The sequence below is a fragment of the Sus scrofa genome, chromosome 5 (assembly GCF_000003025.6).
Source record: "Sus scrofa isolate TJ Tabasco breed Duroc chromosome 5, Sscrofa11.1, whole genome shotgun sequence".
Taxonomy (NCBI): Eukaryota; Metazoa; Chordata; class Mammalia; order Artiodactyla; family Suidae; genus Sus; species Sus scrofa.
This window is the reverse complement of record NC_010447.5, coordinates 78,811,625-78,835,661: the sequence shown is the minus strand read 5'-3', so window position 1 is coordinate 78,835,661 and position 24,037 is coordinate 78,811,625. Positions and strand designations below refer to the sequence as shown.

General features: G+C 38.2%; 1 pseudogene; it reads left to right on the top strand.

Moving 5' to 3' along the window:
- On the top strand, positions 19,380-20,112 carry LOC100517280 (annotated as a pseudogene).

Here is a 24,037-nt window from a genome sequence, read left to right as displayed (position 1 = left end):
TCTCAGAGGATTATATGTTTCTAGTAATTTATCCATTTTTTCTAGGTTGCCGAATCTTTCGGCATATAACTATTCATAGTATTTCCCTTATGATTGTTCATATTTCTTAATGTCTGTCTAAAGGCTTATCAATTTTATCTGTTCAAAGAAAGAACCAGCTCTTTCTTTAGTTGATCTTTTCTATTTTTTCCCTATTTTATTATTTCCTCTCTGATCTTTATATTTCCTCCTTTCTGCTGACTTTGGGCCTTGTTCTTCTTTTTCTAGTTTCTTTACATGGTAAGTTAAGCTGTATATTTGAGATTTTTATTTTCTTTTTCAGCTGCATCAGTGGCATATGGAAGTTCCTGGGCCAGAGATCAAATCCAAGCCTCAGCTGTACCACAGCTGAGGGATAGGGATAAAACCCATGCCTCAGCAGCAACTGAGCCACCACAGAGACAATGCTGGATCCTTAACCTGTGGCACCACAGCAGGATCTCCTGGAATTTTTCTTGTTTTTTTTTTTTTGGGGGGGGAATCATTTACTCTTTTTTACTTTTTATTTGAGCTATAGTTGATGTACAATATTATATAACTTTCAGGTGTACAACATAGTGATTGACTATTTTTAAAGGTTGTATTCCATTAATAGTTATTCTAAAATATTGCCAGCATTCTGTTTGTGCTATATATCCTTGCAGCTTATTTTATATATAGTACTTTGTACCTCATAATCCCCTACTCTTATCTTGCCCTTTCCCCTACCTTCTTCCCACTGGTAAGCACTAGTTTGTTCTTTATATATGTGAGTCTGTTTATTTTTTGTTACATTGACTAGCTTGTTTTATACATTCCACATGTAAGTAATATCATACAATACTTCCTTCTCTCATTTATTTTACTTAGTGTACTACCCTCCAGGTCCACTCATGTTACTGCAAATGGCAAGATTTAATTATTTTTATGGCTGAATAGTATTCCATTGTATATACCTGCCACATCTTATCTATCCATTTATCTGTTGGTAGACACTTAGAATGTCTCCATGTCTTGGCAACTAAAAATAATGCTGCTATGAACACTGGGGTTGATGTATCTTTTCCAATTATCTTGTTTGGTTTTTTATTTTTTAGATAAATACTCAGGAGTGGAATTGATAGCTCATATGGTAGTTCTATTTTTAGTTTTTTGAGAAACCTCCATACTGTTTTCCATAGCAACTGCACCAATTTATATTCCCATCAACAGTGTATGAGGATTTTCTTTTCTCCGCATCCTCACCAACATTCTTTTTGATGATAGCCATTCTGACAGGTGTAAGCAGATACCTCACTGTGGTGGTTCCATTTTTTTTTTTTTTTTTTTTTTTTTTTTGTCTTTCATCTTCTGTCTTTTGTCCTTTTATGGCTGCACCTGTGGCATATGGAGGTTCCCAGGCTAGGGGTCTAATCAGAACTGTAGCTGCTGGCCTGTGCCACAGCCACAGCAATGCCAGATCTGAGCCACATCTGTGACCTATACCACAGCTCATGGCAACGTCAGATCCTTAACCCACTGAGCGAGACCAGGGATCGAACCCACCACCTCATGGTTCCTAGTCAGATTCGTTTCCGCTGCACCACGATGGGAACGCTCCTCACTGTGGTTTTAATTTGCATTTCTCTGATGATTAGCAGTGTTGAGCACTTTTTCATGTACCTACTGGCAATCTGTATATCTTCTTCAGAAATATGTCTATTCAGTTCTCCTGACCTTTTTTAAAAACTGGGTTGTTTGGTGTTTTGGGATATATTATTGTCTGAGCTATTCATATATTTTGGATATTAACTCTTTATCATATAATTTTCAAATATTTTCTCCCGTTCAGTAAGCTTGTCTTTTTATTTTGTCAATTGTTCCCTTGCTATGCAAAAAGCTTTAAATTTAATTAGATTCCCACTTACTTATTTTGGCTTTTATTTCCTTTGTTTTAGGAGATAGATAGAAAAATATTGCTGTGATTTATATCAGAGTGTTCTTCCTATGTTTTCCTCCTGGAGTTCTATGGTTTCTGGTCTTACATTTAGGTCTTTAATCTATTTTTAGTTTATTCTGGTATATGGTGTTAGAGAATGGTATATAGTGTATTCTTGCCTCCTTAATAGACCATAAAGGCATGGGTCTATTTCTGGACTCTCTATTCTGTTCCATACTGTTTTGATGCCTGTAGCTTTGTAGTATAGTCTGAGGTCAAGGTACACGAAGCTTCTAGTTTTTTCTCAAGATTGTTTTGGCTATTTGGGATCTTATGTGTTTCTATACAAATTGTAATATTATTTATTCTAGTTCTGTGGGGAAATGTCCTTGGTATTGATAGGGATTGCACAGAATCTATAGGTTGCTTTGGGTAGTTTTATAATTTTAAGAGAAACTCATTTCTTTTTTTTTTTTAACCACTCAACTCAAACTTTATTAAATGCCTTTTTTTTTTTTTTGATTGCCCTCACATGTGGAAGTTATTGAGCCAGGAATCAAACCCACTCCACGGCAGTGTCAAAGCCAAATCTTTAACCTGCTGAGCCACCAGCAAACTTCGTAAATGCTTTTTTAATAAGCAAAGGCAGTTACCTTGTGATTTGTAAAGGAGTTGTCTTCCCCCAGGCTTAACTTGGTTGGTTATTTCTTATTGTAGTCTTTTTTACATAATATTTCTCATAAGGTTGGTTTCATATTGATAAACTCTTTTAGTTTTTGCTTGTCTAAGAAACTCTTTACCTCTCTTTCAGTTTTGAATGTTAACCTTCCTGGGTAGAATATCCTACATTGTAGATTTTTTTTCCATTTAGCATTTTAAATGTATCATGCCACCCCCTTCTGGCCTGCACAGTTTCTCCTGAAAAATCAGCTGGTAGCCTTATGGGGATTCCTTTATATGCGACTCTTTTCTCCTGCTGCTTTTAAAATTCTGTCTTTAACGTCTGCTGTTTTAATTATTATTATTATTTTTTTTTTTGTCTTTTTTGTCTGTTGTTGTTGTTGTTGCTATTTCTTGGGCCGCTCCCGCGGCATATGGAGGTTCCCAGGCTAGGGGTTGAATCGGAGCTGCAGCCACCGGCCTACGCCAGAGCCACAGCAACGCAGGATCCGAGCCGCGTCTGCAACCTACACCACAGCTCACAGCAACGCCGGATCGTTAACCCACTGAGCAAGGGCAGGGACCGAACCCGCAACCTCATGGTTCCTAGTCGGATTCGTTAACCACTGCGCCACGACGGGAACTCCCTGCTGTTTTAATTATAATATCACTTGGTGTAGGTCTCTTTGAGTTCATCTTGTTTGGGACACTACGTGTTTCCTATACCTTGATATCTATTTCCTTCATTAGATCCAGGAAGTTTTCATTCATATGCTGATGAAATATATTTTCTACCCCTTTCTTCTCCTTCTGGGATCCCTAACATGAATGTTAGTATGCTTGATGTCCTGGAGGTCCTTTCAACTATTCTCTTTCTTTAATTTTGTTTTTCTTTTTGCTACTCTGATTGGGTAACTTCTATTAGCATATGCTTTTGAGAATCACCCATGCATGGAATATATCAGTATTTCTAGTCCTTTTTTTTTTTTTTTTGCTTTTTTTTGGCCGCACCTGTGGCATCTGGAAGTTCCCAGGCTAGCTATAGCTGCCAGCCTGCACCACAGCTCATGGCAATGCTGGATCCTTAACCCACCAAAGGCCAGGATGGAGCCCACATCCTCCTGGATCCTACTTGGATTCATTTCTACTGTACCACAGTAGGAATTCTAGTACTTCTAGTCCTTATATTGTTACTGTTTTAGGTATATCTTTCCCCACCTTTTAATTTTCAATCTGTGTCTAATGTGTTTCTTTTTTAGACAGCATATACTAGACCTATATTTCAATCCAGTCTGGCCGTATCAGACTTTTGATTACACTGCTTTATCAATTCACATTTAATATAATTATCAACATGGTTAGACTTAAGTCTGTCATTTTGCCATTTGTTTTCTAAACCTCATGCCTTTTTTGTTCCCCTTTTCCTCTTTTACCACCTTCTTTTGTCTTAGTTAGATATTTTCTAGTTTCCCACCTTGTTTCTTTTGTTGATACCTCTGACATATTTCAAACTTTTTTCTCAGTTGTTGCTCTAGGGTAGTATTTCTCAAAATTCTTCCGCTAAGGGGACACTTGACAGTGTCTTAAGATGAAATACAGAGTTTTTCAAACATAGGAAAGCTGAAAAAATTCATTGTCAGTAGAACTGACTACAAGGATGTTAAAGTAAAATTTTCAAGTAGGATATAAATGATAGCAGATGGAAACTTCGATATACACAAAATTTCCCAAAATGACAAATATTAAAGGCATTTATCTCATTTATTAATCTTCCTAAAGCCTAGATGAGGAGTTCCAATTTTGGCTCGGCAGGTTAAGAATCTGACAGTGTCCATGAGGATGTGGGTTCAATCCCCGAACTTGCTCAATGGGTTAAGGATCCAGCATGACCACAAGCAGATGTGGCTCAGATCCAGTGTTGCCATGGCTGTGGTGTAGGCCTTCAGCTCCAGCTCTGATTCAGCCCCTAGCCTGGGAACTTCTTTATGCTGTGGTGTTGTGTAAAAAGAAAAAAAAAAGTAGTTGGCTGCTTAAAGCAAATATGGTAATTATGTATTTGGGGGGCATATAATTTATGTAGAATTAAAATGTATGACAAAAATAGCATATAAGACAAAAAGAGGGAAATGAAAGTGTGGTATTGTATCTACACCATACTTCCATTAGTAGTAGTTCAGTACTACTTCTGAATTTGTATAATATTATTTATAATAAGTTAAAGACACTGCTAGCATCATAATGCTGAGAAACTCAAAGTAGTCCCACTAAGATCAGGTACAAGGCAAGAATGTCTTCTCCCCTCACCACTCCTTTTCCACATCATACTGAAAGTCATAGCTAATATAATAAGAAAAAGAAATAAAAGGTATACAGATTGGGGAGGAAGAAATAAAACTGTCTTTGATCATCTATGTAGAAAATCCAAAACAATTGACAATAATAGTCCTGGAACTAATAGGCATTTACATCAGAGTTGTAAGATACAAGGTTAATATGCAAAAGTTAAATTGCTTTTTTTAAAAAGAAAAAGCTATGAAAAATTGAAATTTGAAATTAAAATACTATGCCATTTAAATTGATACCAAAAACTGAAATGCTTAGGTATAAATCTACTAAAATATATATAAGATCTGTATGATAGAAATGATAAAACTCTGATGAACACAGTCAAACAAGTAAATAAATTCAGTGATATTCCATGTTCATGGATAGGAACACTCAATATTGCCAAAATGTCAGTACTTCCTAATTTGATATATAGATTCCGTGCAATCCTATCCAAAATTCCAGAAAGTTATTTTGTAGATATTGACAAACTGATTCTAAAGTTGGCATGGAAAGGCAAAGGCCCAGAATAACAAACAAGATACTAAGAGAGAAGAACAAAATTGGAGTACTGACACTTGTTTCAAGACTTACTATAAATCAACAATAATAAATACAGTGTGGTATTGGTGAAATAGACAAATCAATCAATAGGATAGAATAAAGAGCTCAGAAATAGACATATATATGATAACTGATCTTTGCAAAGGAGCAAAGGCAATAGAGTGGAGCAAAGATAGTCTTTTCAGCAAATGGCACTGAAATAACTGGATATCCACATGCAAAAATGCAAAAAAAAAAAAAAAAAAAAAAAAAAAAGAATCTAAACACCGACCTTACACCTTCACAAAAATTAATTCAAAATAGATCACAGAACTGAATGTAAAATGCAAATTATAAACATCTTGGAAATTAACATAGTAGAAAACTTCTAAGAGCTTGGTTATGCCTATGACTTTTTTGATGCAATACCAAAGACAGTATTAATGAGAGAAATAATTGATAACCAGACTTCATTGAAATTAAAAACATCTCTGTGAACAATGTCAAGAGTGAGAAGACAGGGCACAGATTATTTGCAAAAGGCATATCAGATAAAGGACTGTTATCCAAAATAAACAAAGAATCCCTGAAACTAAACAATTAAAAAAACAAAAAACAAAAAACCTAATTTAACAATGACCGAGGAGTTCCTGTTGTGGCTCAGCAGGGTAAGCATCCGAAATAGTATCCACGAGGATGCAGGTTTGATCCCTGACCTCACTCAGTGGCTTAAGGATCTGGCATTGTTGCAAGCTGTGGCATAGGTCACAGATGTGGCCTGGATCAGATCTAGCATTGCTGTGGCTATAGTATAAGCTGATAGCTACAACTCTAATTCTATCGCTAATCTGGAAACTTCCATATGCCTCAAGCATGGCTATAAAAAGTAAGTAAATAGGAATTCCCATCATGGCTCAGAGAAAAACGAATCTGACTGGCATCCACAAGGATGTAGGTTCAATCCCTGGGAAACGTAATTTAAAAGATAAAAGATGATATAGTTAATCAAGAGCACAAGTGATAAAGAAGGTGTTGTCAGTGTCTCACTCACAACTCCTCAGGTTTTACCTTCTTACCATTGAAGTAAGGCCATCCTGATAGAGTCCACATTTGATCTAACATGGGGTGTCAGAAACAAAGCCTATAACAAAATGGAAATTAACATATTTGAATTCTCTGAAAGGCAAAAAAAGTACCTTTCCTCAAAAACCATCCCGGGACTGGGGCTTCCACTATTGCAAATGTTCACACTTTCTAAGAAAGTGGTACCTTAAATACCACTTTCTGAGAGATTCATCCTTAGGTGTATATGGCTTTGCCCTAACAAATATGGGAAAACATATGGCCAAAATGACTTCTTAATAGATGTTTCCCATTTGTGTTTTAGTTAATAAGACATGTCTTTCAGGTAGTTAGCAAAGAGTGACTGCTATCCTGGTTACACTAAAACCAAAATTTTCTCTGTCTGCTTCCCTTCCCTTATGCCCCTGTATGTCTCTGCTATGACATATGGTCTCTGACAATGGTGACGTAGTTCTAACCGAACAAAAATTGAGTTTATTCAGTTTGCTTGAAATAACTTATGCTAGAATGATTGTTTCTTCTATTAATATTTTATGTGTTTGGCTGATGCTCTGATAATCCTATGGGTCCTATTAACTCTTTACAGTATTCAACAGTGGAGCCAATGGGAGATTAAGTCAACTCGTCAAGTTCAGAAATCCCAATGGATTTCACTTTAGAATACAGCTGTTAAGACTTTACCTGAAACCACCTTCTTATACAGATCCTTCCCTACACTGGATATAATGGATTCCCTCACTAACTTAACTGATCTCTCTCCAGAGCATTCTCCTTTAAATTATACGCACGTGAACACCTCTCTCAAGTCTCTGGTTCTCTGGAACCCAAGCTGATACTACCTAACCCTCAGTCACACATTCCAAACCCACCAGAGGGCAAGTTGCTACCTGACTGGTGAGTTAGGGAAAAGCAGCATTGCTCAATCCCACCTTTCTTCTCTTTCCCATCTGCCCGTAGAGAAGGTACATGCTAGTTTATTCATGTGGCCATGGGATAAAATTAATGGAGCAAGTCTTGCTCTGTTGAGACATGTCTGTTAACCTGTGCTATCTATGATGGGATGTATAAATAAACCTAATTCAGGGGGAATTTTAGCTACTTGTGACTCAGTAGAGCCATGTGTGTGAGTGTGTGTGTGTGTGTGTGTGTCTGTGTGTGCACATGACTTACGGGTTAGGCCATCTGTATTTACTAACTGTTGTCCACATAAATTAGACTCCTGTCCTCCCACAGAGATTGAGAGACAGGATTGCTGCCTCCTTCAATGTTTGCTTTTCAAAGAGATAATTCCCAGGTCCTTGAGAAAGACAGGCAAGAGGCTGGGAGATTTACATCCATTTTAATGAGGAAGAGAAAGAATTTAAAATCTGACTTTTTTTTTTTTTTTTTTAAAGCAAATACTCTAAGAAAAGAGAGATCAGGGATCTATACTCAGGAAGAGACCTGTTTAAAAGTTTAGTCAAACCAGGAATGTTAGTACTACATTTCTCAATACACACATACATGCATATAAGGAAACTTCTAAGATAATGAGGTCAAAAATTTGCTTCTGGCTGAATTCAAAGGAATTCAAGGAATCAGCTCAGCTGTGTCCTGGGCTTGTAAGCTCAGCTGCCACCATTGGCTATTTAAATCTAGGAGCTTTTCTGAATGGTTAGATCTGAGAAGACTTTATTTGCATAAAGTCCTTGGAAAAATGTTTAGAGCAGTAAAATAGTGAAAACCAGCTGTATAATTGGGTTTGAAATCGTTTGAGTAGTTGCTTAAAATTTTATATGCTGAATATCAGAATTTTTCAAATTGTACTTTTTTTGGATTCAGAGCAACCTGAGTTTATAAGAATCTAGGAAAAGATTTTGAAACCCTAACCAGAAGGCTGCTGGCCCATAAGCTAATACAATTTCTTCTTTTACTACTGGCATGTAGATAGACAAAAGTGTTTCCTTTGAGAAAACGGTTGCTCTTTTCTTCCTGTATGGTTTATTGAGACAATCAGTTACAGGTCAGAGCATGTAGAGGCCTCTCCCTATTAAAGAAGAGGAGAGCTAAGTCTGCTTTGATAGCTCCTGGGCCACATATCATTTCTCTTTATCCCTTCCTCTCTGTGTTTCTTTTGCTCTGTACTTTGTCTTTTTTTTTTTTTTTGACTGCACCTACAATACATGGAAGTTCTGAGGCTAGGGATCAGACCTGAGCCACAGCAGTGACAATGCAGAGTCCTTAACCCTAGGACACTAGGGAACTCCTATACTTTGTCTTTGAGCTTTCCTGAAACCCTGCCCTTACAGTGAGATTCTCCTGCCCCCCATCCATCTCCATCTCTCCCTCCTTGATGTGTGTGTGTGTGTGTGTGTGTGTGTGTGTGTGTGTGTTTAGGGCCACACTTACAGCATATGGAAGTTCCCCCGGTAGGGTTCAAATTAGAGCTGCAGCTGCTGGCCTGTGCCACAGCAACTTGGGATCCGAGCTGCATCTGCAACCTATACCACGGCTCCCAGCAATGCTGGATCCTTAACTCACTGAATGAGGCCAGGGATCGAACCTGCATCCTCATGGATACTAGTCAGATTCTTACCTGCTGAGCCACAGCGGGAACGCTCTGGTTTTTATTTCTCTGTTTACTAATATGTTCTGATCTGCCCTCAGAATTAACTCTTCTCCTCTCCTTGAGAACACTGAGGGATTAAATTAAGGCAATGAATTACATAGATGTTTAATCATAACCACTGTATGCTGAGCACTGCACATAAGTTTTATAACTAACTTCGTTAAAACCATATAAGAGAAGTATTACTATATACCATTTTATGGATCAGAAAATTGAGATAAGGCTTAAAAAAATTCCCAAAGATCCTACAACTAGTAGGAAATAGGACTAGGCCTTCATTACTTGACCTTAAATATGTCTCAGGCCATGGAAAAGACACAGGAAAGGCTCAGGAAAACAAAATCACAGTACTCACAGGTACTGGAAACAGCAGGCATGGTGGGCCACATAGTGCCATGTGGGGAAGCACCAGCATTGGTGAGGAGACAGAAGGGAAGAAGAGAGAGAGCATGGCCCAGAGCCTTTACTGGGATTTTCACTGGAAGGGCAAGGCAGAGGAAACAGTTTGGGACTGGCTGGTTTGGTGGGGTTTTTTTTGTTGTTGTTGTGTTTTGTTTTGTTTTTTGTTTTTAGGGCTGCACCGGCGGCATGTGGAGGTTCCCAGGCTAGGGGTCGATTTGGAGCTGTTGCTGTCAGCCTACAGCATACCCACAGCAAGCAACTCTAGTTCCGAGCCACCTCTGTGACCTACACCACAGCTCAGGGAAAACACCGGATCCTTAACCCACTGAGCAAGGCCGGGGATGGAACCCGCAACCTTATGGTTTCTAGTCGGATTTGTTTCCACTGTGCCACAATGGGAACTCTGGAACTGGCTAGTTTAAATAATTTCAACAGGCTCTACATTCTAGGGGTGGTCCCTAGTTGTCTCGTACCTGGATCTGGGATGATTAAGGCAGAGAAATATCATTTCCTGGGGTATAATGGCCACATAGAGGAGATATGGCTTGGAATTGGCTAGTGTGATACTAAAGGCATTCCTCCTGCTGACTCGTTTGCTGTATCTAAGAACTGGCTACTCCTGGTGAGAGGCAGCCTCTCCCAAGCCGGCCAGTTTTTTTAAGATGTCAAAACATCACATTATACAGAAAACAAAAAAATATAAACAGTACACTGAGCCAACTCTTGCCTGGCAGTTCTCAATGCAGATTTTACAAGCCAATTAAACATCGTCACTGGATCTGAATGAATTCTGCCAGCTTGTCTACTGATTGCTTCATTGGCTTATGTTTACAGGTTAATTTGGACCTGGTATAGAATAAGGGCTTGATTGCTGTGTAAAGAAACAATAGGAGAATCTCAGTCTTCCTTAAGTAATTAATTGTGCCAGCAACAAGACAGAGGAGGCCAGAATGAACCAGCTGAGCCAACAATTTTGAAGTGATCTTTTTTTTTTTTTTGAGAAAAGAGAACTTTAATACAATTAAAACCTTATTATAAGGAATTTGTTAGAATGTTACTGTTAAACATATCATTGCAGTTACATTAGTATATCGATATTTCCATTTTCCTGTTTACATAGTTGTCAGCATACATGTGGGCTATAATAAAATAATTTTTTCCTACCATTTTTGGTATGGGAAGAATAATTATACTTAATGGTCTTGATATAAATTGGAGTTACAAGATATGTATGAGTGAGGAAGGATGCTTTGAAGATATAATAATTATTTTATTTTATTTTAGAAATGGGCATAATTTCTATGTCTCTACTTACTGGTTTTAATTACTATGTTCTCTTTTTTTATAGTGATTTTTATTTTTTCCATTATAGCTGATTTACAGTGTTCTGTCAATTTTATACTGCACAGCAAGGTGACCTAGTCACACATACATGTATATATATATTTTTCTCACATTATCATGCTCCATCACAAGCAGACATAGTTCCCAGTGCCATACAGCAGGATCCCATTGCTAATCCATTCCAAAGGCAATAGTTTGCATCTATTAACCCCAAATTCCCACTCCCTCCCACTCCCTCTTGGTAACAACCTTTCCACAGAAAAGAAAATCATGGACTTGGAGAACAGACTTGTGAATAGTGATCTTGAGGCTGAGTTTGCGTCTCTGAGTTTCAGGTCAGGGCAGGAGAACTTGGGCAAGTTCTGGGTTAGCATAAGTTAGCTAATCAGGTATGAGAACACAGAAAGCAGCAAGGTCTGAATGTAACCCTATGAAATAGAGCTTAGTTATGGATCTGTAGAGGGGAAGAAGTAATCATGACCCACTGAGACAGATCCCTTCCCACAGAGGAACATCTCTGGGCTACCTTCCTGCGCTCTGCTTTTTAAATTTTAAAACTTTAACATATTTTAAAAGGTTTTGGAGTTCCCACCATGGCACAGTGGGTTAAAAATCCTACTGCAGTGGCTTCAGTCACTGCAGAGGTACAGGTTTGATCCCTGGCCCAGCACAGTAACTTAAAGGATTCAGCGTTGCCACAACTGTGGTATAGGTCTCAGTTGTGGCTCAAATTCAATCCCTGGCCTGGGAACTTCTGTATGCCACAGGTGCAGCCATAAAATAATAATTACTTAAAAATGTTTTAACATCAAGTGACTTCTAGAAGGGGAAAAAATGAACAACTGAAAAACTTTTCATCTCAATTAAAATACCAGGTCTCTGGTTTCCTTATGTCCCTCCTTCCAAGGATGTTTTCCTTCACACATTCAGCCAGGATCTTCAGAAACCTCAATTTCAAATACTCTTCTACCACAGTTACCTCTCTATCTGATTCATTCAATTTACTGTTCCTAAACCAACTGTTTTTCACATGCATTGAAAACACTAATCCTTATGTTGACTACATTTTCATTCTTATGCCACTCTTATCCTTACTGCTGTCATTACCCAGGCAAGACTTGTTCATTTAATCACGTGGGAAATGTCTTAACTCCATAAGCCGTCTCTGCTCTATTTCACATGTCTGATGTAAATGCAGTGACTTACTCTCCACATATACCAAACAGGAGGAAATCACATAAGAGTGATTGCTGGACTCAAGGTTGTAACCAAAAGGCTTGACTAGATTTCACCACTGCAACTTAAACAAAGTAGTTATCTCAGACACCAGTCTCCCCTCTGCACACTCCCAGTGATTACTTTAACTTTCATCTTATCGATGACATAGAAGGAATAAACAGGAAAGTCCCTTCCCTTCCAGACAATGATCTCCCTGTATCTTTCCCAACACCCTTGGCTTTCCTTCCTCTTACAATGGATTAAGCATCCCTGTTCCCAAGGGAAACTGTTCCATTCATTCTCCACATCTCATTAACATTCCCCTTTGCAATAAACTCAGCCCTTCAACCTGCATTAGCAGTTTCTTCCTGCATCAGCAAATACTGTAATCTATCTTCTATCTAAATATTTTATTAAAGATTGAACAGCATCAGATTGATCTAAGGTTGAGGGTATAGAATATAAGAAAGTCAAAGATATTATTTGAAGTTCTGGGGTGAGGACAGAGATAATACTTAGGATATAGGAAACAGGAACCAGTAGCCACTGAGCAAGAAAATCTGGAAGTTTTTGTATCACAAAATCCAAGGAAAAGAGAATGCCACAAGGAGGATATAGAGGTCAGATGTGTTGAATGCCACTGAAAATTCAAATAAGAAGAAAACAAAAAAGTTACTGTTGGATTTTGGAACACTGGTTTTGGAAGTGGTTGAAAATATTGACGAGAGAAGTCTCAGCTAGCTGGAATAAAATGAGAGAATGGCAAGTGAAAAAGTATAAAGAGCAACCTGATAACTTTATGAAAAGTTGCTGTGAAGGAGATTGAGAAAATGGAGCAGTACATTTAAGGAAAATCAAGGGAGTTTTTTGTTTGTTTTTGCTTCTTGCTTTTGATTTTGTTTTTGAGAGGAGAAATACTAAAGCTTGTTCAGGTGTTTGCAGAAATGGTCATATAAGTAATAAAATATCAAGATTTGGGGCAGGATGGAGGCAAACAAACTTTTAAATCAGTTCCACAATAGCTATATGGGGCTCATTCATCAGATTGGAGATTGAAATGAAATGATCCATGTGATCCTTTATGCTCCATACACTCCTGTGATTCTAAAAGTCTGGCTTACCTGTTTGCATCAATGTGAGAGAGTGTGGATAGGAGTATGTGTGCATGTAAGCATACATTGAGGGTGGAGTTTTGTCACACCTGAGGAAGACCACACTGCTCTCCAGCTAACAGAAGAGTTTATAGAACCCCACCCCCACCCCCCCATATGCTCCTCTTTCCCCATTCCACAATAGTGGCAGGAGTTTGTGGGGGTTCAGATAACTGCTGCTATTTCTTCATGAATACAGATAACTGCCCAGATCCCTGAGGCCCTCGTTACTCACTCTCAGTCTTTAAGACCCTGCCTGGCATATGGGTACCAAGCAGAGAAAGACTAGAAAAAATGATAAGAAATCACACTTACTGGCCAGGAACCCTCATTAGAACCAAAAGAGATAAGGGAAGAAGAAAAGGAATATGGCCAAAGCTTCTTAAAGGTACTGACTCAAACCAGAGCCCATGCATACCAACACTTTAGGCCTTATTCAAACTCAACCCCAGGTGACTATTTAACTGCCTTAAGCACACAGTTTTCAACTGGTTGGGAAAGAAAACCAGCTTTTCCTGAGACCTGAGTTCTTTGAGCATTCCACATCATTCACTCTCAAAGTGACACGGAAGGCAATGACTCAGGTCTCCAGGCTACAGGTAGACTCAACAATCCTTCTCAGTGCTTCCCATCCACCAGATGTGAGGAATATTATTAGGCAACTGTTCATACCTTTCATGGCACAGTAGAGGGAACTGAGCTTAAAAAGAAGCAGCAAAAAGTACCTTGCCAAACTCACAAAAGTAGGTTATGACAGAGCTGGGAGGAGATATTTATGAGGTTGAGCAGTTTGCCAGTTTATTAATTTGTAATCTGTCCTTTCCCTTCATTTATAAAACAAAGCTTAAAAGTCCTTTGGGATTGAATGGAGTGAGGGAGCTACAACTCCTGGATGGGCAGCTGAATGGAGCATTTCTGAATTATGGGTAACAGTGAATTTGGAGTATTCCATGGTGGGAGATTTCCTTGCTAAATGCCAGGATCTTAAACTGAAAGTAATGTGAAAGGTCATTTAGTTCAGGACCCCGTCTCCAAGCAAGACCACATCTGTAGAAAGTAGAGCCTAGTTGTGCAGCTCCTTAGAATTTTTCAGAGATAAATTCCTTAGACTTTTTCAGAGATAAATCAAAATCTCTAATTTTCCTTTACGTTCTTGTCAGAAAACAAGATTTTTTGAAAGTTATCATTATCTAAAAGCATAAACACCTTGTGTCTACAAAGACTTACTCAGGGAGACCACAAAGTCTGCAACTGGGGTAAGAAATGGAGAAGAACGAACCCCTTTCATACCTCTTTGTTCTGACTCCACAAGAGCATAGCATCCTTCATTTCAAGACTGTTTCTTCCCTTAAAACACTTCCTGTCCTTCCTTAACAGGGGCCTTTCAATGCAGAGAAACCCTAGCCTCCAACCTGTCCGGTGGCCTCAGGACCACATCTTCCAGTCACATTTCCTAGACCACAAATCTGGGATTAAAGAGCTAGTAGACAAAAGGCAGAATTAACTAACAGAAAAGTCAAATTACTTGAGCCATATCCATTCTCAGCTGAGCATCCAAGACTCCTTCTTGAAGAAATGGCTGCTCAGATCAAGTTCCGTTTTGTTAGAGTATAGACAGCAGAAAGAGAATAGGAAGAGAAAGTGGTTACAGGTATTTTGCTGGAACTTAATTAATTGCTGAGTTTGAAGCAAAAGGGTAGAATGTGGATTCCATATTACTTCCCCCATAAAGATATTTTTCAATGAAAGTAAAACAAGACAACTGTCTATTCTGTTCTTATCCTAACAACTCGGCTGTTTATTTTTTCATTGTTAATTCCACATAAGCCCTTATTGTGTGCATATTTTTACATAATTAATGAATTTATACTAATCATGTATTCTGATCTTTTTTACTAGGTATCATGAATATTTTATGTTTCTGTCTCTCCTCTATAATTATCATTTTCATCATTAGATAATATTCTGTCATGTATTTCTATAAAAAATATAGTAGGTGTTGCCCAGTGATTAGATCTTTTAGGTTGATCCTTGTGTTACTGTCTTTTAAAAAACCCTGGAATATATATTTTCACACACAAGCTTTTTCTCTTCTTTTGAATCATTTATTTATTTAAGATAAAGTCCTAAGAGAGAGCTTAGATTTCATATTGCCAAAATTATTATACCAAATATAATGCTACTAACAATGTATAGGTTCATGTAAGACTAACCAAATCTCATCAGCACTGTGTATTACAATTTAAAAAATATTAATTTCCATATAAATTAACAAATATAAAACAGTATCATCATCTGACTTTAATTTGCAAATAAAGTAGAGATCTCACATATATATTTCTAGTATTTTCATAGGAGTTTAGAATAGTCATGCATTCACTACTTTAATTTTGCCCCAGGAATTGCAGCAGAGAGAAACTGAATACAGACAGGCCACATAAAACTTCTGGAATCAATGCTAGATGATGAATCCGAAAGGAATTCATACAGTAAATACTGTAAATATTGTAGAAGGTCAGGGAAAGAGGGAAATTTTTAAATATTGAGGAGACAATTAAAAGAGTAACAGAAATACGTTAGGTGGAACCTAGGGAGACTGCCCTGTGCCCCGCATCATGTTTAGACTAAACCTAGAAAAATCAATTGACTTGTTAAAGATCATGGCTGGTTAAACTCGTTCTTAGCAGAAATAGAGTTCATATATAATAAATTACTTTTGTTTTTCAATCATTTTTACTCCATTAAGGAAATGTTGTTATCTCTATTTTTTCTAGCAGTGTAACCAATCCTAAGGTAAACTGACAAGTCCAAGGTTCCCAATCTAAGCCAACTGGGGTTGGAGTTAGAACCAGAAACCAGACTTCAAGGCCTGTCGTTATATAGTTTGTCTTGTAAATCTGGGAGATCACTCTAGTGAGAAAACTTTAAGATTCAAATTTGCTCCTCAACCAAAGTCTGACTGCCCCGAGAGTAGGTGAGGCTCACATCAAGTCCTCTGTCTCTTTGTACAGCCCCCTTATCATCAATTAAAGACTGCGACAGAGACCTCAAGCTGCCCTTTCTTTACAAGAGGACACAGGCCATAGAGTGTATGTGACATTTCCCTTCCCAAGGGAGCTTATGGTCTCACTAATGCAGTTGCCTAGGAATCATATAATTATTTATTTTTTTCATTCTTTTACATATTCGATAATTAAAAAATATTTTATGATCACCTATGTGTGGTACATTAAAAATAGAATAGGCCTGTGTGAAAGCTAGCCTTATGGTGCTTTTATACATTTATTTTATAAACTTCTACTAAGTACCTACTAAATGCCAGGCACTGTTGCTACCTTCTGAGGAGATGATGAAAATACTGACATAGTCTGTCTTTGTGGAACTTACTCAAAAATCAGACAAACATGAAACAAATTCATTTGGTCACTCAACAAATACCTACTGAGCACTTTTTACATGCCAGGCACTCTTCTAAGTGCTAGAGATATAGTAATGATCAAAAGAGACAAAAATCTTAAATAAATGTGTTAAGTATCAGATGCTGTTAAGTGCTATGAAGACAAAGCAGGGTAATAGGATAGAGGTTGTCTACAGGAGAAGGATACAGGTGGAGGGAGGCTGGGGAAAACTTTCTTATATACTCTAAAAAGTGGGTTTTTAATTTTTTTAAGGGTGGTGCTATTTTTGATTCCAAATTAAAGTTGGCAGGAAATAAAGTATCATTAAAATTAACAATTCGAATATAAATGTTTTCATCAGTCATGTTGCTCTTTTAAGTCAACTCACAAGTCACCTTCCAGGACCTGAGAGTGGGCTCTTGTCTAACACTAAGAAATGCATTGTCCGAGGAGATAAACGTGCTGACAAGGCAAAAGACTTTACCAGGAAGGAGTGCCTGGGTGGAGAGCAAGGAGCAGGGTGAGGGAACCCAGGAAAACTGTTCTGCCTTGTTGTTGGCAATTTCAGATTTTATGGGAATGGGATTAGTTTCTGGGTTGTCTCTGGCCACTTGTCTTACTCAGCCCATACTTGGTCTGGCTCAGGGTCTTTTTGGTGGTGCGCATCTCTTACCCCTGTTTTTTTTTTTTTTTAATAATTATAACAAGCAAAATAAAAGAGAAACAAGTATACCAAAAGAAAATTACCATGTCAGGATGGAGAGCAAGGGTTTCCCCCATGTCTTGAGCTGAGACATGACAGTTGTTAACAGGATAGGCAGAAAAAGAGAAATGCAGTTGATGGATGGGTTGGTAAGTGCTGGAAGAAGGAGTTACAAGTCATGTCTCCCTCACTGGGCCTCAGTCTCCTCACCTGTAAATACAGAACATTGGGCTCCATGACCTCCAGTGGCCCTTCAGATCAGAGAGGCATAGGTCTGTAATTGGCCATGCTGAATGAGTGCAGGGGTCCTTTGTGAATTTCTCTTCCTCTCTTTTCATTAGATTTTTCTGTTCTATGAAACTGTCCTAGACCATCTTCAGTTAGAAGTCAGCTCTTTCTGGGTAAGCTTGTTGATGATTTTTTTATCGCACATATTCAGCCCAAAATTTTCCTGAGCTTCAAGGACCCAAGCTGCAAGTGCCTCTTGGATATCCCATCACTGTCTCAAAGGCTTATCAAACGCAACAGATTCAAAACTGAATTTATCATCTTTCCCTCAAACATGCTCATTTTCCTGGGTCACCTATTTTAATGAATGGGAACACTTAGTCACTAAAGACAGAAAATTTAGAATCATTTTTTATTCACTTTCTTTCACTCTAACATCTAACTAGTGATGAAACCCTTTTGAATACAACTAATAATATCTTTCAAATCTGTCTCCTCTAATCTTCCCTCACTGCTACAGCCTCTGTTAGCCCCTCACTATCTCTGACCAGGGATACTGCAGTGCTTTCCCAGTTCTCTTTCCACAGATGTTTTTATGGATTACGACCTCACTTCCTTCAAATTTTTGTACAAATGACACTTGGGAAGTTCAGCTAGTCCTTCCCTGACCTCTCTATTTTAAACTGAAAACCTCATGGCCTTCCTCTATCTCCACATTAATAGTCTTTCTTTCCCTGATCTATTATTTTAAATAGCACATAGCATCTCCTAACACATTACAGTTTTGTCTTTAATTTTTCACCTGTCTTTCCCAACTAGAATGTAAACTATATGAAGACAGAGATTTTTGTCTGATGTGTTCAATTGTGCATCCTAGAATTCTGTAACTATGCTTGTCACATAGAAGATACTTGGTAAATGTCTACTAAATGAATGAATTCATTGCCTCCAGCTCACCTTCTACATGTCCAGTGGGTGAATGTTTCTAAATTACCAACCTGATCACATGGCTCTCAGGCTTGGCATCACATGCCCCCTTTTATTACCCCATACCCACCCATACTAAACTGATGAAGTCCTCAGAGAGGTGCTATTATCACATCTCCCTGTATTTGATGACATCATTTCCTCTGCCTGGAATGCCATCTTCCACTTTGTCTATTTAGTGGGGTGAGTATTAGTCAGGCTTAAGCATTTTGCATCTCTAAATGTTTACTAGGTCATTCAGAGGTAACAATTCACATTTGTGCCATCACTGTATCTTGTGTATTATGTTATTATAGCCTTTATTTTGCTTTTTTATGTATCTATCTGCACCTGTCAAGTTCTAAGCCCTTTAAGGGCAGAAGTCATGTTTCATGCAATTTTGTATCCTCAGGATCTAGTACAGTGCCCAGTACTTAGATGCTTTTTAAATATTTCCTGAATAAATGGGTATTAAAGGTGAAAGAACCAATTATGGAGGAGGGACTTTGGAATGCCGCATGCCTCCAGAGTTGAAGTAGTGATAGGGGTGATGGGTGTGACACAGAGGGAAACTCCTTGGCTTCGTAGTTTTTATATTTATACTGTTAAGCTGGAAGTCACATTTTTTTCATAAGAGGCAGTACTTTTCATCTGGAATGACTCAACTGAATTTTATTTCTTTTTAGGGCCAGTATCACTAATCATGAAAAAATCTCACCATCATTACTGAGATTGTCCTCATGGGATTTTCCAGAAATCCCAGATCCAGAGTATGCTTTTTACATTGTTCCTGGTGATATATTTCTTGACCCTGATGGGGAACCTGATGATGATCCTGATTAGAACAGATTCTCACCGTAAAACACCCATGTACTTCTTCCCAGGTCACCTGTCATTTCTGGATCGCTCCCTTTCTTCAGTAACCATGCCAAAGATGCTGCAGAACTTATTAACTCAAAAGAAAACCATCTCTTCATGGGGCTGCATGACTCAGAGTTTTTCTCATATTCTCTGGGAGCACAGAGGCCTGCCTACTTTCTGCCATGGCCTATGGCCACTATGCTGCCATCTGCCACCCTCTTCTCCACACTGTAGTTAAGAACAGGCCTCTCTGTGTAGGGATGGTGATTGCATCGTGGGCAATAGGGCTCTTAAACTTGTTACCAAACAGTCTCTTCACTTACAACTGAAATTTCAGTGTCATCCCTCACTTCTGCTGTGAGCTGCCTTCACTCTTCCCTCTGTCCTGCACAGATCCTACTGGCAATGAGGCCCTTCTTGCTGGGCCATGTGCACAGTTAGGATTTGTAACACTTCCCCTGATCCTCTTCTCTTATTCTATAATCATCTCTGCCATTGTCAGCATCCATTCTTCTGCGGGCCAAGTCAAAGCCTTCTCCACATGTTCTTCCCCCCTCATGGTGGTGCTCTTGTTCTATGGGACAGCTCTATTTAGGTACATGACCCCTCTCTTGGGCTTCATGTTGGAGTGAGTGGTCTCCATTCAATCAGTTGTGATCACATCCTTGCTCAATCCCCTCATTTAAAGGCAGCTCTGTATAGAATATTGAAGCAATAAATGTGCCCCTCTGTGTATGGAGGATTCATGTTGTCTTTGGTCTGAAGACAATGAGAAAACATGGTCAGGGGATGTAGAACATTAATGATTAACTTGATCACTTTAAAAAATTTGCCATTTGGTGAATATAAACTCTTAGGTCTGGGTAACAGAAGTTTAAGTGTTTCCTTATTTTATTGTATTTGGTAAGAAAATAAAATAAAGAAAAATAAAGTGAAGACTAAGAAAATAGGTATACTGGGATAGAATAGTATAGATAGAGTCCAAATCTGTTTGCCTTGTTTTCCAAGTAGTGTGGAGCTCTAAGCACTAAAAGAAAGAAAACAAAACAAAAAGGGAGTTCCTGTTGTGGCTCAGCGGAAACGAATCTGACTAGTATCCAAGAGGAGGCAGGTTCGATCCCTGGCCTCGCTCAGTGGGTTAAGGATGAGGCATTGCCATGAGCTGTGGTGTAGGTTGCAGACGTGGCTCAGATCCCATATTGCTGTGGCTGTGGCATAGGCCAGCAGGTAGAGCTCTGATTGGACCCCTAGCCTGGGAACCTCTATATGCCGTGGGTGCGGTCCTAAAAAGACAAAGGAAAGAAGGAAAAGATGGGAGTATGAAAGTCACTTCAAAGTGAGAACTAGTTACTAATTGAAGATGGATTGAATGAGAGTTGCTTCAGTCACCTCACCCAGAGAAACCTAAAATGTTGATGTGCCTGATTAGAGTTACTAACTTTCTAGTTGCCAAAAGGCAAACACAGCAGTTGGCAGGGACTGCCCTAACCCAAAGGAGTAAGAACTGTGTCACGCGTGTTGGTGGTAACATTTTGAGTGTTTGGGAAGGGATCTAGCTGTTTTGCAACTAGATTGGAGATATCCATAGAGGAGTCCCTGTTGTGACTCAGTGAGTAAGAACCTGACCAGTATCCATGAGGATTCGAGTTCAATCCCTGGCCTTGCTCAGTGGGTTAAGGATCTGGTATTGCTACAAGCTGCAGCTCGGATACAGTGTGGCTTGTGGCTGTGAAGTAGGCCGGCAACCACAGCTCTGATTTGACCCCTGGCCTGGGGATTTCCATATGCCACAGGTATAGCCCTAAAAAGCCACCCAAAAAAAAAAAAAAAGAGAGAGAGAGATCCTTGGAAAACAAAGTAGCGAATGTCTGTGCTGCTTCAAAACCATGTTTTCATTCAACCCAAGAATACCAAATCAATTAATCCACTTGGTGTCTGATGGTCCAAGTCAGCCAAACCCATCTTGAGCCCATTGCCCATTATTGCTTTGACAATTAATGTCATTTGATACTCAATCAAATAAATTAGTTTCTTGTCACAAAAGTTTCATGGGTGAGGGGACAATAAGCTCACAACCCAGGCTGGCTCATATGACTCCTTTAATGAAATAAAATGCATCACTGTGTTTACCCTTGTAGGCATTAAACAAAAGTAAGATTTTTTTTTTCCATTAGCATCTTCTTAATTTCTTAAAACTCAGTAAATATTGTTGGTTTGCTTTTTGTTTTTATCATGAACTTTTAATCTTAAACATATAATAAGTTCTATAAAATTAGTAGGGGGGTGTATACTGGATGAACAAGAGAAGTACTTTTAAAATAATAATTTCAGAAAAATGTATTTCATTTTTAAGTATACTTGTGAAATATGGATAATGGTGATGTATCAATAGTAATTACCTCTCAGGTCAGTTATTCTAAGGATTAATGTCATCTGATTTTTGTCAATAAAAAGGAGTTTTTATACAGATTATAGCCAGTACCTCAAGTGAAGCATCTTGTTCTCCCTTAAGTGATCTGATTTCAAGATATAGTTAGGAGAGAGAATTAACATGACTTATTGACTCCTCAAATAAAGGAACAGTTACTAATAACATCATTCTGCTCCCCCTCCTTTTAAAAAATATTCTTAAGAGAAGGTCTCCAAAGTGGACCTATTTAGGTATTTAGGTATAGTTTATGGACATAATGGGAACGGCATTCTTCCCCAGACCAAACCCTAATAAAGGATATGAAGTCACTTAAACTGGCATCAATAGTATATCATCTGCATCTTGCAACCATTCCGTTCCTCATCTGCACCTTTGAGAGATGGGTCCAAGGATTAATCTATACTTAATCTCCCCTCACTTAGGAGACTGAGACAGTTATTGGCACAAGTTTCTGTGTGTGCTTGCCATCTGCTTCTTTATTTTCAATTCCTCCTATAGGTCTCTATACAATAAGATCCCTCACCAGCCACTCACATATACATTATGAATTAGGTTGGCAAGCGCATGACTTACGCTCAAACTGTGATCCCTTGTCACTCTCAGTCTCCCTCCTATCTTTCCACTGTAAGTATTTTATAATCTTGATTTATATTGCCAATTAGCTTGCATAAATATTGGTATTAATTCACAGTCCAACCAGCAGTATATTAGAGGGCTTGACAGTATATCTGCCAGGCCTGAGAATAATTTTTAAGTCATGTTTAATATTTATCAATTTGAAATGTTTAAGATGCTAATTATTTCGTGTATTTGCATTTATTTTTCATCATAAATAATATTTAATATTTCTCAAATGTCTGTTAAATATTGATATTTCCTCTTTTATTATTAGCATGCCATTTTCCTATTTTCTTACTGCATTCATAGTATTTTTTATTTGATGTGTTTAAGAAGGATATTAATTTTTGATATAAGTTGTTGCACCTTTTCAAAGTTTGTTCTACATACTTTACTTTTTAAATTGTGTTATGTAGTCATTTGTGTTATGTAGTCATATCTATTTATCTTTCCTTTAGTGTAATTTTCTCTGCTTTTAAGCTTAAAAGTCCTTTGCCATCTGTGTCCAAAATTTTTCTTCTAGCTTTTAGGTGTGCTTTTTTCCATTTAATTTATCTGGAATTTCTCTTGCCCATTCCAAACAAACAATTGGTTCAGGGTGGCAAGGCTAGACACAGAAATGAATGAGGAACCAAGAAGAGGCATCCAAGAGCTAAATACACTATTTGATTTCTCTACAGCAGGTTTGCAAATAGAATTAGGAAGAGGCTGCTTAAATAGATCTGAAACACAACTTCTGAATTATTCCCTTGACTTATGTAAGGGTAGGGAGGAAAAAGTGAAGTATGTTTTGATCTACTCCTAGGTCTTAAACTATCAACTATAATCTTAAGATTCCCCCAAACTATAATTCTTTTTTTTTCCTTTTTAAAAAAAATTTATTTTTATTACTCAATGAATTTATTACATTGATAGTTGTACAATTCAGTTTTATAGGATTTCCATCCCACACCCCCAGCGCATCCCCCCACACCACAACCTCTCTCCTTTGAAACCATAAGTTTTTCAAAGTCTGTGAGCCTGTGTCTATTCTGAAAAGAAGTTCATTGTGCCCTTTTTTCAGGTTCCACATGTCAGTGAAAGCATCTGATGTTGGTGTCTCATTGTTTGTCTGACTTCACTTAGCAGGATAATTTCTAGGTCCATCCATGTTGCTAAAAATGCCATTGTTTCGTTACTTTTAATGGCTGAGTAATATTCCATTGTGTATATGTACCAAATCTTCTTGATCCACTCCTCTGTTGATGGACATTTAGGTTGTTTTCATGTCTTGGCTATTGAAAATAGTGCTTCAAAGAACACGGGATTACATGTGACTTTTCAACTCATGGCTTTCTCTGGATAGATGCCCAGGAGTGGGATTGCTGGATCAAATGGGAGTTTTCTGAGGAATCTCCATACTGTTTTCCACAGTGGTTGCACCAATTTACAATCCCACCAACAGTGTATTAGGGTTCCTTTTTCTCCACACCCTCTCCAGCAGTTATTGTTTGTAGACTTTTTGATGATGGCCATTCTGGCTAGTGTAAGGTGATACCTCGTAGTGGTTTTGATTTGCATTT